The following is a 13,910-nucleotide window of genomic DNA, read 5'->3' as shown; positions in this document are numbered from 1 at the left end:
AACACCTGATTTCCCTATGTCCAATTTTCCAAGCACCCAACATAGAGCCTCCATTAGAAACTTTCATCTCGAATGCGACTGCATCGTGTACTGCCACCAACATTTATAATGTCCGCTTTCTAGTAGAAAAAAATTGACCAAAGTAAAGAGTGTTCAAAAATCATGAAGTACTTCGCTCCAACCTTTAGGAAGTCAAACTTTCCAACTAGAGGTGATGATGACTACGACTAGGTAGCAGATTGAGTTGAAGAGCAGAATAAAACACACAAATTATTTGACAGAATGTCAACATGTTTTGATGAATGAACTGGAAGTGTCACGGTTTCATGACATGAAGGAAATGGATCATAAGAGCATCTTGAACCTCCTGATATCACTTAAGTACCGACACTCTCGGTGTCCATCAGTCTGAATAGTCTAACAAACAATATAAAAGAATAGATTAGTTAGTGCTAAATAATCATTCGGTATATGTTGTTTAGTTCAAGTAGAAGTCCGGCAGTTTGATTATGTAATGATTAATTTAGTTTTTTCAACTGTCCGAACAGTTTTTAGGTTGTATATATTCTTTTGTTATTTTAATAAAATTTGCTCGTGTGTGTGTGCATTTCATTTCATTTTCTTTGAGCCTGTTACAATGGTATCAGAGCCAAGTTGTTGGAGAAAATAATTTAAATTGAATTGTGATTCCAATGCATTCTTTAATTTCAATCATTGGAATAGTTCTTTCTGGAAAAGAGAATTATCATGAATGGTTTCGAAAAATTAAAAATACCCTTATTTTTAATGATTTGTGGGATGATGTTTGTGAAAGCAAAGATGACAAAGAAGAGCCGGAGCAGCCTACAGATGCAAAGGAACTCGTCATCTGGAAGGGTAAAGACAAAAAAGCTTATGCTCTCATTGCTGCCTCCATTACTGAAGAAGTAAGTAGACATATAATCTCTTGTAAGAGTGCATTTGCAGCATTAAAGAAACTCAAAGATCTGTATGATTCTCATTCAGAACTTGAAATCATTCAATTATTGATGAAGTTATTCAATTTAGAAATGAAATATAATGATCCAATAAAGTTAGCCTCTGAAATTAGGGCTTTATTTCATGATATTGAAGCCACGGGTGTAAAAGTAGATTTACAACTCACTGCATTTATTAAAGCTCTTTATCCTACCTATTCACACTATCTTGAATCTCTTCAAGCTAGTGAAAAAACGAAAGATATAACATTTGACAAACTTGTGGAGAAGATTGCAAAGAGAAAAAAAGCATTTGGAAAAAAAGATTCACTTTCAAATGCAGAGACTTTGTGTCTTGCACAGAAACAACAGGGGCAAACATCCAAAGATGAGCCTTCCAGACATGACAATAGCAATAGAGGTCATGGAAGAAGACAATCTAGAGGTAGGGGGAATAAAAATTATCAAGGTGATAGACAATATTCTCAACCAAAACACCAGCATAGGGATTATCAACAAAAAGAAAGGCAATCTATACAATGCTATAGATGTGGAAAAATGGGTCATAGTGCCAATGCTTGCAGAACTCCATGGGAGAAGATTTGTGAAAAGAAGGAGAAGCCACTAGAAAGAGGTAACCCTCCTGAATCTGCACATTATGTTATTGCACATTGCAATGTTGAGATTGGAGAAGTTTTTAGTACTTCAAATTCTTGTTTGAATGATACTTGGTTGTTAGATACTGGAGCCACATGTCATATGACCTTTAGAAGAGATTTTTTTGAGACATTCAATGATCAAGTGGATGGAGTAGTATATTTTGCTGATAAATCTGACATAAAACCTTTAGGCATTGGGTCTATTAGACTTAAATTACCAGGTCTTGCTGATTATATACTTTCTAATGTTCTAAATCTTCCATAGTTGAAGAGAAATTTAATATCACTTGTGCATATTAGATAGCAAGGTCATTCAATACATATGTTTGATGGTATTATTGAGATTAGACGAGATGATGATCATGTGATTGTAATGAATGGAGTTGAAGATGGAAAACTTTTATATTTGAAAGGTACTTCATCAAGTTCTCAAAATTATGCAAATTTCTCACAGCATAGTGGTAATATTTCTTCCAGTTTGTTATGGCATGCAAGATTTGGTCACATTAACTATGATAGTCTCAAACTTCTGAAACAAAATGGAGTTCAAGGACTTCCCACTATCCCAAAACAAATTTCTCAATGTGATGCTTGCATTTTAGGCAAACACAGTAAACAACCTTTTCAAGCCTCTATGTTTAGAGCTTCTAGAAAGTTGGGTTTCATTCACTCTGATTTGTGTGGGCCTATGCCCTTTCCATCAGCAAATGGAAATAAATACATAATGACTTTATTGATGACTATACTAGGATGTGTTGGGTTTATTTATTAAAAGAGAAATCTCAAGCTTTTGATACTTTCAAAAAATTTCGTTTGTGGATTAAAAATGAGACTCAACTCAATATTGGAACCCTAAGAAGTGATAATGGTGGTGAGCACACTTCTAAAGATTTTGAAAATTATTTGCAGGAAAATGGTATTAAGCATCAAAAAAGTGTTCCATATAACCCATAGTAGAATGGTGTAGCAAAACGTATGAATCGAACACTCTTGAATATGGTAAGATCTATGATTTTTTCAAAAATGTTAAATTAATGTTTTGGGGAGAAGTAGTTCTCTATGCTATCTACATAAAGAATAGAAGTCCTTCTGCTGCACTGCAAAGTAAAACCCCCTATGAAATGTGGTACGGCCATCTTCCAAGAGTTAAGCATTTTAGGGTTTTTGGTTGCACATGTTATGCTTTAATTCCTGCTCACTTGAGAAATAAATTGGAAGCTAGGAGTAGAAAGTGCATTTTTTTGAAATATTCTACTACTTCCAAAGCTTACCGTCTATATGACAAGGATGACAAACAGCTTTCTCATCTTGATAGATTTCAATCAAAAAAATTCTATCATGAATGGGATAATGAACTTCCAACTCTTGAAGTGGGGATTCCCTTTCTAGGTCAATCTTTGAAAGTTGCAAAGAATGAAGAACTTGTTGAAAGAGAAGATAACAGTTCTAAAAAAAATTAGAATCTGAAATAGTTTGTGATAGAGAAGATAACAATTCCAAAATATTAGAAATCTTTGGTGAAGAACCTATTGCACAAGAATGTGAACCATCTGAACCTATTGCACAATAATGTGAACTAGCTTGTGAAGAATCTAATTCAAAGGCTCTGGAGGTTGATAACACATTAGAGCAATCAATCCGTAGATCACTGTGGACCAAGAAAATTTCTCAGAGGTATGAAGATTTTGAATTAAATTTTTCTATTTTTGATGAACCTTCTTCATTTCAAGAAGCAACAACAAGTGATGCATGGAGAAGTGCAATGCAAAGGGAGTATGATGTTCTCATAAAAAATGGAACTTGAAGGTTAGTGGATCCTCCAATTGGTGCCAAACCTATTGGCTATAGGTGGGTATATAAGAACAAATATAAAGTTGATGGTTCACTTGATAAACATAAAGCAAGACTTGTAGCAAAAGGATATGCTCAAAGAGAAGGTGTTGACTACACTGAAACTTTTTCTCCTATAGCCAAGTGGGGAACTATTTGGGTATTGTTTTCTTTGGCAGCACAAAAAGGATGGCATATACATCATATGGATTTTAAAATAGCTTTTTTAAATGGAGATTTGAAGGAAGATGTCTATATGCTACAACCTCAAGGTTTTGTTATCAAAGGCCAGGAACAAAAGGTATGTAAAATGGTAAAATCTTTGTATGGTTTGAAGCAAGCACCACGTGCTTGGTACAAAAAATTGACTGAGCACCTTTTAAAATTAGACTACAAGCATTTTAGTCTTGATGATGCAACTCTCTTTGTCAAGAAAAATGGTAGATCAATTGTGTATCTAGTTGTATATGTTGATGATCTTCTCATCACAGGCAATAATGATGGTTATATAGAATCCATTAAGAGAGAGTTGAAAATTGTTTTTGATATGACTAACTTGGGATTACTTCATTATTACCTAGGTATTGAAGTGATTCAAAATCCTAAGTTCATTTTTATTTTTCAGAAAAAATATATTGGAGAGTTATTATTTAGATTTGGCATGAAAGATTGTAATTCTATTTCCACTCCAATGGAGTAAAATATGAAGCTTTCATCTAATGAAGGAAATAGTTTTGAAGATCCAACCAAGTACAGGGAGCTTGTTGGAAGTTTGATTTATTTCACCACTACTCGCCCTAACATTACCTTTGTAGTAGGAATTTTGTCCAAATTTATGCATAAACCATGTGAGGGGCGTTGGATTGTAGCACAATGAGTTTTGAAATATTTAAAGGGAACTCAAACTCTTGGCATAAAATATTCAAGAGTTTCAGATTTCCATTTACTGGCTATGCTGATTCAGATTTTGATGGTGACAAAGAGCATGGGTTATCTACTTCTGGTTATTTGATGACCCTAGGATCAGCAGCTATTACTTGGAGATCAAAGAAACAAACAATTCCTGCTGACTCTACAACTGAAGCAGAATATGTAGCAGCAGCTCAAGCTACAAAGGAAATTGTATGGCTGATAAAAATTCTTGATGACTTGCAAGAGGCACAGACAACTTCAACAACTTTATTTGTTGATAATAATTCTGCAATACAATTGACAAAGAGTCCTAAATTTCATGATCAAACCAAGCATATCAACACCAAATATCACTTGATCCGATATCATGTTGAGGCAAAAATCATACAGCTGAAACATTGTTCCACTGAAGAACAAATTGCTGATATTTTTGCTAAAGCATTGGGATGTGTTAAATTTGAACAATTTCGAATGCTACTTGGCATGACAAATATCCCTTCAGATTAAGAGGGGAATGCTAAATAATCATTTGGGATGTGTTGTTTAGTTCAAGTAGAAGTCCAACAGTTTGATTATGTAACGATTAATTTAGTTTTCTTAACTGCCCGAACAGCTTTTAGGTTGTATATATTCTTTTGTTATTTTAATAAAATTTGCTCGTGTGTGTGCATTTCATTTCATTTTCTTTGGAACTGTTACAGTTGGTGTTTTGCACAGTGGCTTATTCTATCACTTTGGTTGATGGTTCAGTCAATGGTGATGTAGAAGTGGTGAATCGAGAATGAGGGCCATATGTCAGAATTTCTTGACAAAATGGGCCCAAGGCACCTTGCTCCCCAATATAGGATGAACATTAAATTGAGTCCACTTCTCAAAGAGCATCGGGAACCACTTATTTGTGATGGGAATATGCGACATCACCGATCATTAATAGCTTGGAATTCACATGTGAATGATGCTTATGCACATGCAAATAAGAAACAATTCTATCTCATGAATCTACCAAATCTCAGTTTGAGTGTGATTAGGAGGCTCGATCAAATGTCTATGATTTACACCTGGCCCGATGGGCATTTGGTATAAGGCATAGCCCACAAAGCTTATAAAAGAGGGATCTGGAGTCTGTGAACTTGGATTCCCATGTCAGTAGATTATCATTTGAGCGATAACATATGTACAAATATGAAAACATGCACCATTGATACGTGCTTATCACCAAATAAACTGAGCGTGGGAGTCCTTTCCATAAATATATTTGAGGGAGAGTGTCGATAATGTATGATCTGTGTGTATGACAACATTATAGGTTCATCACGTTCCCACTCATAAATGACGGGAGCTCTTCAGTCAATTTGAAAAGACACTAGCCATGTATTAGCACGGACAGAAGACAAATGTTTGACAAAATGCCAAGTTGAGATTGGTACATGCACAATGCAAAATAGCAAAATCGAAATACTAACCATCACCATTGAAGATTTCACATAATAACAGAGCACATACCCAATAGTAACTTAATAGTAACTTTCCCTTTCCATATACTTATCAAAAACTTTCCCTTTCCATATTCAAGGAAACTTTGTTTCCCCATTACCACAAGAAACCTCTAAAGTAGTAAACTAGAGAATATATAAGACTAAAACCATAAACAAAAGGAATACAATAGAAAGATTTGAATTGGACATCTTAAACAATGATCAATGGAAATCATCATATTAACAATTCAAAAACTGAAAAAGATAAATATGGAACAAATGTATATCATGACACTAACATAAACTTGCACATTCAAACAAAAACCCAGAAATCCAGCTTTACAAGTGATTCCTCTTCAACTTTGTTCGAATTACATCTAGTACAACATCACATCTCAATACACCGTAAGATGACTTTACGCAATACCTACAACATCCTCCAAAACACATAATGATTTCTCAGATTCTGCTATATGGAGAATACATTTTTTTGCTTTTGGATTTAGATTGTGCGGTCTTTTGAGCAATTGAAGATATTGAAATCGGAGCCGATTGAGAAACTATACTGTGGAATCTTCTTCTTTCACAAAAATTTGGAGGAACCAAAGTGACATCATTGATTTTAAAACTCTGAATAAGACATTCGACGAGGAGGTTCAACACACATTGGTATTGATGTCATTATTCTCACTGGTGGAGAAACCATGGATGAAGTTGCTCGACAACCCAATATTGCAAATTGGGGAATGTTTTTTTGGCTGGTAGTGTTGTTGTTGTTCCCTGTTTAAGTTCAATGTTGTCTACACTGGCAGAGTTGCTCCTGCTCTCTGAGCTATTTCTTGTAGAAAATTCTTCTAAACACTAGTCTCATCCTATTCAATCCTCATCTTAAGATATCAATAATAAATCCATGCAGAGACAAATACATTTTGTGGGTTTCGTTAAGCACAAGACTGGGTGAACTGGGCCTGAATTGTGTAGTGCTCCAATAATTTGGGCTCTCAAAAGACTTCTCCATTGAAGTTAACAGTGGCTTTGAACCTGGGATAATGGTCAGGTCTCTCTCTGATACAAGAATAGGATGAAAGATTGAAGCAGTATCATATGATATAAAAAGTATAGGCGTATGCACAATCCACACATTCTTGTAGGAAAAAGAATATAAATTAGTAATGAGCTCTAATGAAACCTGTTTTCACAAATACGATAATATCTAGTATCCACATTCAAATTTGGCTAGGAAAAAATGAATATAACAGTACCAAAAATATCATTTTTCTTTTGCATAAAATGTGCATCCATAAATATCCCATGCATTCAAATTCTTGTATAAAAGAAGTCTATTGCTTACTGAAAATAAATATCATTGCAAAAATATGCATCCACCTGGCACCATCATTCACATTCAGGTTTTCTTGGAATTTTTTTAATATATAATAAGATTTATAGACAGGTTCCATGGGCAAATTATTCTGTTAGTATAATATAGTAACAATAATGAACAAATATAATCCATGCACAAATACACAATCAAATTACGATAAGAAAAACTTTGCCTGCGCTAAGTGAATATACTACAATAAAGTAATGATATAGAAACAAAATCAAATAATTATACATATATCCAATAGTTCTATTGATTGATGAATGAATTCAATCACAAGCATTGATTGGTGTGAAGAAGTATTATTTGGACAGGATCCCTATTGTTGCCATTTTCATTCTGGTTGAGGAGACCTGGTGCAGGAGGCAAACTCTTCATCATATTTCTTCATGCTGCAACAAGGACTTGGGCTATTTGTGGAAGAGGGCTAATGCAGATTTTCTGAATCTATTTATGCATGAGTTCCCAAGCAATAGTGCCACTGTCAATATCATAATCCTTACTGGGATCCAATATTCCGATTCCCTTTTTATATTTTCCTATATGTACACAAACAAGATGACTGCAAACATAGAGCCAATGTTGATGCAAAAAAGCCAATGTTGATGCAAAAATAGAATCAGTTGAAGAAATAGATCATTTTTCTGTACTCCTTTGGATCCTCATTGTCAAACGGTCTGACCCAAACCCTGAGATGTCAGATTTTACACCTCCTACACCAAAACCAATGTTATAAACAGAGGTATAGACGAAGGCCATCAATTTCCCACTCGGTTGAATACAAACTGGTCATTATCTCTGAGGCTGCAAACCTGACAATGAGGTTGAAAAGGCCAGTAATCCAACACCTTCCAAATATCCAATCATACATCATTTAATTTGAAAAATAATCTCTCTAAATTAGAAATAGTAACCCACAAATTAATCTTTAGATTTGGTAAAGAACTGATGCTTATACACAAATAGAAAGAAAGAAATCAAATTTTCCCACAAGTCACTTAGATTAGATTTGATGAGAATTCAACATATCTTCAATGAGCTTCATGTATAAGAAGTACTAAAAGATTAAGAAAATGTTCACTTTTCCAGTAGGGAAGTAGTTCATGGTTCGCTTTAATGCCCATGTAACTGTTACCACATTTTGTTTCCCCCGCCGAATTTCAAATTTTAAACATTTGGCCTGTCTAAACGGCTAATTCCCAAGGTTAATAATATTTTAATGCCGACCTTATAAAAGTTTCCACGGCCCGCAGGTTTTCTGGCCGTCAGATCTGAGGAAGATCTACGAAGGGCGCCATCTCGCTATGGCGAAGTTGTGCGAGAATTATGTTAGCGACATCGCACCCTGTCGATGCGTGTCCGGTGGGTCCAGTAGTGGGCAACATGTTTTGGTGACGGAAAGGTTTCACGTCGTGTTGGAAAAGTTTCACGATAGACCGGAAAGTGTTCATGGCAGGCGGTTAGTTTCTGATGGCCGCAAGTCTCAAAAGGCAGTAAGGCGCCATGTCGCCAACGAAAAACCCACGAGTTTTCCATTGGCGACATAGCGCCCAAACAGAAAATCAAATCAGCGGCAGGAACTTCAGGTAAGCAGTTGAGTCCCATTTGTACTTCACCTGTATAGTCAGAAGCCCAGCATCATGGCGGCGAATCAGAGGGCACCACGTGTCCCTCAGTAGGGTCAAGTGGTACGAACCCTCCAGGTTGGTGCCTTGTCTGCTAGGTGATGCTTCGTCAGTCCAATGAGGAACCACCACATATGCCAAGTCAGAGCACAAATATGCCGTGGGACCAGATCTTCAACGCGGCCAGCGTAGTCAAAAGGTTATGTCCTCCACCGTCAGATCCGTAGAGATCGACGATCAACGCTATGTCACTTATCAGAAGTTGCATGATGAATATGATGGCGACATAGCGCCTGAAGGACATGTGTCCTCGTGGGTCCAGGGATGTCAGCAAAGATCTGTCAGACAGTTCAACATGGCCAGTTCCTATTCGTTGATGCGCTGAGGGGAATGATCTACCTTGCTCACCGTCAGATTGATTTGGATCAACGACAGGCGCCATCTCGCTATGAAGAAACTGCACGATCTTTACATTGGCAACATAGCGCCCTATTGACATGTGTCTCACTGGCCCGGTCAAGGTTGGCGGTTAGCAGCTGGCAGTCACGGTTAATGATAACAGTCCGAAAGGTGGTGCGGTTAGTCCGATAAAGAAGGTCAACCACGGAGGACTCCACAGGTGGCAGAGTAAAAAGATATGATTAGCCCGCATGGCCCAGTTGGTGCATAAGGAACTAGTTGACTCTCTGACCCTTGCTAATCCATGAACCAAGAAGCAAAGGTAGTCAATTTTATCTTGCGATCTGATCTTCATGATCGATCCCAACCTACCAGAAATGAATGCGAAACATAGGGAAACACTCCACCATCTTAGTCGATCCATCTACTGTGTCAAGATCATTCATTGGCGTCGTTTCTTTCTACTCGAGGCATTTCTTCAGTCGAATATCTGATTTTGTACCTCAAAATCATGCTCGAGTGTGATCTTTGATTGGACATTTTTGTATGGGAGCTTGATGGCAGTAGTTGAGCAGTTAATGCAGAGCCAAAATCCTCAGTTATGCCTAAACTATAAAGGCAATTTTGTAATCTTTTCCAAGGGTCGACTCTTTCTGATTTCTCTGATATTGCTCTGCAACTCTTAGTGTAACATTCCCCGTGCCTCTGAACTGAATGATTCTCTGTTTTATCTCCTTCATCCATTAATGTGTATGTGCATCCCTTTTGCCTCTCATTGGTGTATTGTTGAGATCTGTAGCCTACATACTGTATCTATTTTTGCCTACTGGGTAATATATGAGTGAGATTCCTCTTTCCTTGTGTTATTCAATTTGGTTTCCTGATCTGCATACAGTTATTAGATCAAAACAAGTCTGTATGTGTATATCCTTAGTTTCATTCTGGTTCAATAGTGCATACATGGGCAGAAATGGGTCTAAACACTCTATTTTGGTGCATCACCTCCATAGTTTAGGTAGGGTAGAGTTGTTTTCTACATCTCCTTCTTCCCCTTTTCCTTCTGAGAGCAGTTAGGTGCGCGCTGATAGTAAGAGGAAGCCGGCCTTCTCCGGAGACTCAACCTCACAGTTCAAGTCCCACAGCTTGGAGGTTGTTTACATGTTTCACTAGGTTGTCCTCACGCATAGGCCTTGGACAAGGGTGCAAACCTAAGTAACAACAACTTTTGGCACGCCTGGTGGGACCACAACAACAAGATCAAGAAAAGATTTAAAGTCTACTGGTGTCAAAGAGGAAATATTTTCAAGATTAATACTGAAGAGGTAGTGTTGGCTTCAGTATTCAAGCCTTCAAGAGGCTGATTCTTCAAAGTACTCGGCGACTCTAAACATCAACAAATCTGGTTCCAGGCCAAAGTTGCAAAAATTCATGCCCAGAGCTAAAACAAGGGCATCTTCTAGAGGTAAATTTCAATATCAAGAGCTTTCTCTTTCAAATCCTAGAAGAAGGAGGACTAGAACTTCATTATCACTAGTTAGGGTTGTAATAACAGTTAATATACCTGTAAGGTCTGTCTCTACTCCTCCTACTATTCGAATTCAGCCTAGATTGCCATCAACACTCATCAATAGAACACTTGTTTACATGGCACAGCCAAGGGTTCATGCCTTTGCCACCTTTAATGGTGGGAGTCCTCTATTGTTAGCCCAAAGACATGATATACCAGTATCTGCACTAAAAAGTATACCTGATTTTATTGGTGAAACTTCCATCTCCCCTTTAGAGCATATTCAAGAAGTAGCAAATGTCTGTAATATTCATGGTATTATAGAGGATGATGTTGCTGTCAGACTTCTAGCCTCATCTTTAAAAGGAAAAGCATTACAGTGGTATAGAGGCTTAGCTCATGGTTCTATAACTAATTGGGATGAACTAGGAGTAGGATTATGCAAACATTTTGAGGATAGAAGTGACTATCTGTCACTTTTAGAACAGTTAACTATAATAAAAAGAGCCCCCCATGAGTGTATGACTAATTTTAACTATAGATTTCAAAAGACATGGGATAGAATACCTACTGCAATGAAACCTACCCTTGGTAATTCCTTCTTGCATTACCTTAGAGCTTTTAACAGTGATATTGCCACTATAATTCAAACTATGGGAGGAGATACCTTGCCTAATGCTTATGAGATAGCCATAAAAGCTGAGAACATCCTAATACAAGGAGGAAAGTTGGATCCAAGGCCCCCTATTCCTTTCTTTCCTGATGTTCCCAACCACCAATTAGCAATGGCCCCTCTTCCTACAACTTCTACATCACAAGCCCTTACTCCAGTTCCTCAAGCTTCCACATCCTCAAATGGGATAGATGAACTCAAAGAAATGCTCCAAGGTCTAGTGCTGAATACAGATAAAAGAGAGAAGACCCTGGATAAAAAATTGCAAGAGCAGGGGAGGGAGTTGAAGGACCAAGGAAAGATATTAGAGGATAGTTTTTCTCTAATACAAAATATGAGTAACAAGGTGGTGGCCTTAGAAAGGCAGCAAGCTCAAAGTGGTAAGCCTCCCCAATTGCAATATCAAGCTCCAAGTGGTAGTAGGCCTCCTAATCAGTGGAATAGCTCTTTTGATCAAAGTAGGCAAAATAGTCATGCCTCTGCTTCAAGCTCAAATCAGAACAGAGCTATAGTCCCTCAAAATAACTTGGCCCAAGATCAAGATTTCTGCCCTTCTTGTAACTATTCTTATACTTATTGCATGTGCCAGAAGGCAGAATCCTATATGGCCCTAACTGTCCAAGAACCTACAGCAAGGCAATCATACAAGGAGGATCATCCCAAGCAAGCCTCATATATTCAAGGATGTGATGATTGCTCTTTCATGAATCATTAGGTTGGGGAGCATTGTAATGTAAACCAGGATTCCATTGCTCATAACACAAGAAGCAAGAAGAGAGCTATGGAACATGTTGCCCCTCCTTCTCCTAAGCAGACCTCAACTTCAAGTGCTACACCTCATATACATGCAGTAAGTGAACAAACAAGTACTCCACAACAGAAAAAGCAAGATCCAAGAAGGAAGGACGCAGGTGATCCTTATGTTGCTCCATCTCAACCTCTTATAAATACAGCTCCCAAAGGTTCTACCAAAGTTCCTAATACACCATTCAATGTGGTAGAGAAAATGAAGAAGACCAATGTGAATATTTCTATGTGGGATGCTGTTGCTACCATACCAATGCAGAAGAGGATGCTGCAGCAAGAATTAGAGAAGATTGAACCCAAGGATCAGCCATCTACCATGGAGAGTGCCACAAATCTAGTACAACTAGCAGGGGATATGGAGACAAACAAAAAGGTTAGACCTCCTCCATTCTATGTTTCTCTAATTATAGGAGGCAAATTAATCCACAATTGCATAATAGATTCAGGGGCTAGTAGCTCAGTAATGCCTAGGTGTGTTGCTGATGCTTTAGGAATGAAATATGAGCCCATTGTTAGGGATGTGTTACAATTAGATGGTAGTACTGTCAAAACTGTAGGTATCCTTAGGAATGTGGAGATGGCCCTACATGCATGCCCTGGTTGCACTATGATTCAAGACATATATGTTGTTGAAGTCAAGCCCTATTTTTCTATTTGTCTTTCAAGGGATTTCACTGCTCAAATTGGTGGATTCATATCCACTGATTGGTCATATATGTCATTTAAGACCAGATATGGAGCCAATGCCTCAATTAGAACAGAACCTCAAGCCCTTCATCACACTGAACCCTACACCCCCAATTTCATCAATATGAATTGCCCTATTCTAGAGATGGATGAAAATGAGCCAGTCACTTCCATAGCAGAGATTCCTGATTTCTTCTTGGATGAGTGGGCAAATGCATATCAGTTTGAGCCTATGTTAGAGACTCTTGAGACAAGCCTTAGTACATATTGCATAATAGAGAAGGATGCCCAAGTTCTTGATCTTGTTGGGACTAATGATGATATAAATGGAATATGGAGTATGTATTTTGATGGCTCAAGGAATAGAAATGGATCAGGGGCTGGTGTTATGCTGATCTCTCCTGCACAAATAAGATACTACTTCTCCTTTAGGCTCCAATTCAGTTGCACCAATAATGTGGCCGAGTATGAATCTTTGATTCAAGGTCTCTTACTTGCCCAAAAGAGAGGAATTCAAGCCTTGAAAGTATATGGAGATAGTGAGGTGGTAGTTAACCAAGTGAGAAATCAGAATATCACCAAAAATGGTCTGCTCAAGTCTTACAAACACAGAGTCTGGGATTTGCTTGAGGGCTTCAATGCATTCAATATTCAAAGCATTCCTAGGAAAGGAAATAAACATGCTAATAGACTTGCAGTAGTGGGTGTATCTTATGATGTACCAGGGAATCTTGAGGAAGAAAAGAAGCAACAAATAAGGGTGGTAGTGAGGCTTGCCATCCCTGATAACAACACTCATTGGCAGGTGTTTGATTCTGATGAGAAAATTGTGAGTTTCTTGCAGAATGAGGCAAAATTCTCAGATAGAAATCAGTCAAGGCTGCAAGATTAGTATGGTGATCAGATCATTCATCTCATTTCTAACAAGTTGCCCAAGGGTCTCATTACCTTGGAGAGTGTCTTTAATCCTGATGATCAAACAAGAGGTAAAGGAAT

The sequence above is a fragment of the Cupressus sempervirens genome, chromosome 4 (assembly GCF_028749045.1).
Source record: "Cupressus sempervirens isolate cs-2001-9-10 chromosome 4, ASM2874904v1, whole genome shotgun sequence".
NCBI lineage: Eukaryota > Viridiplantae > Streptophyta > Pinopsida > Cupressales > Cupressaceae > Cupressus > Cupressus sempervirens.
This window is presented reverse-complemented; position numbering follows the sequence as displayed.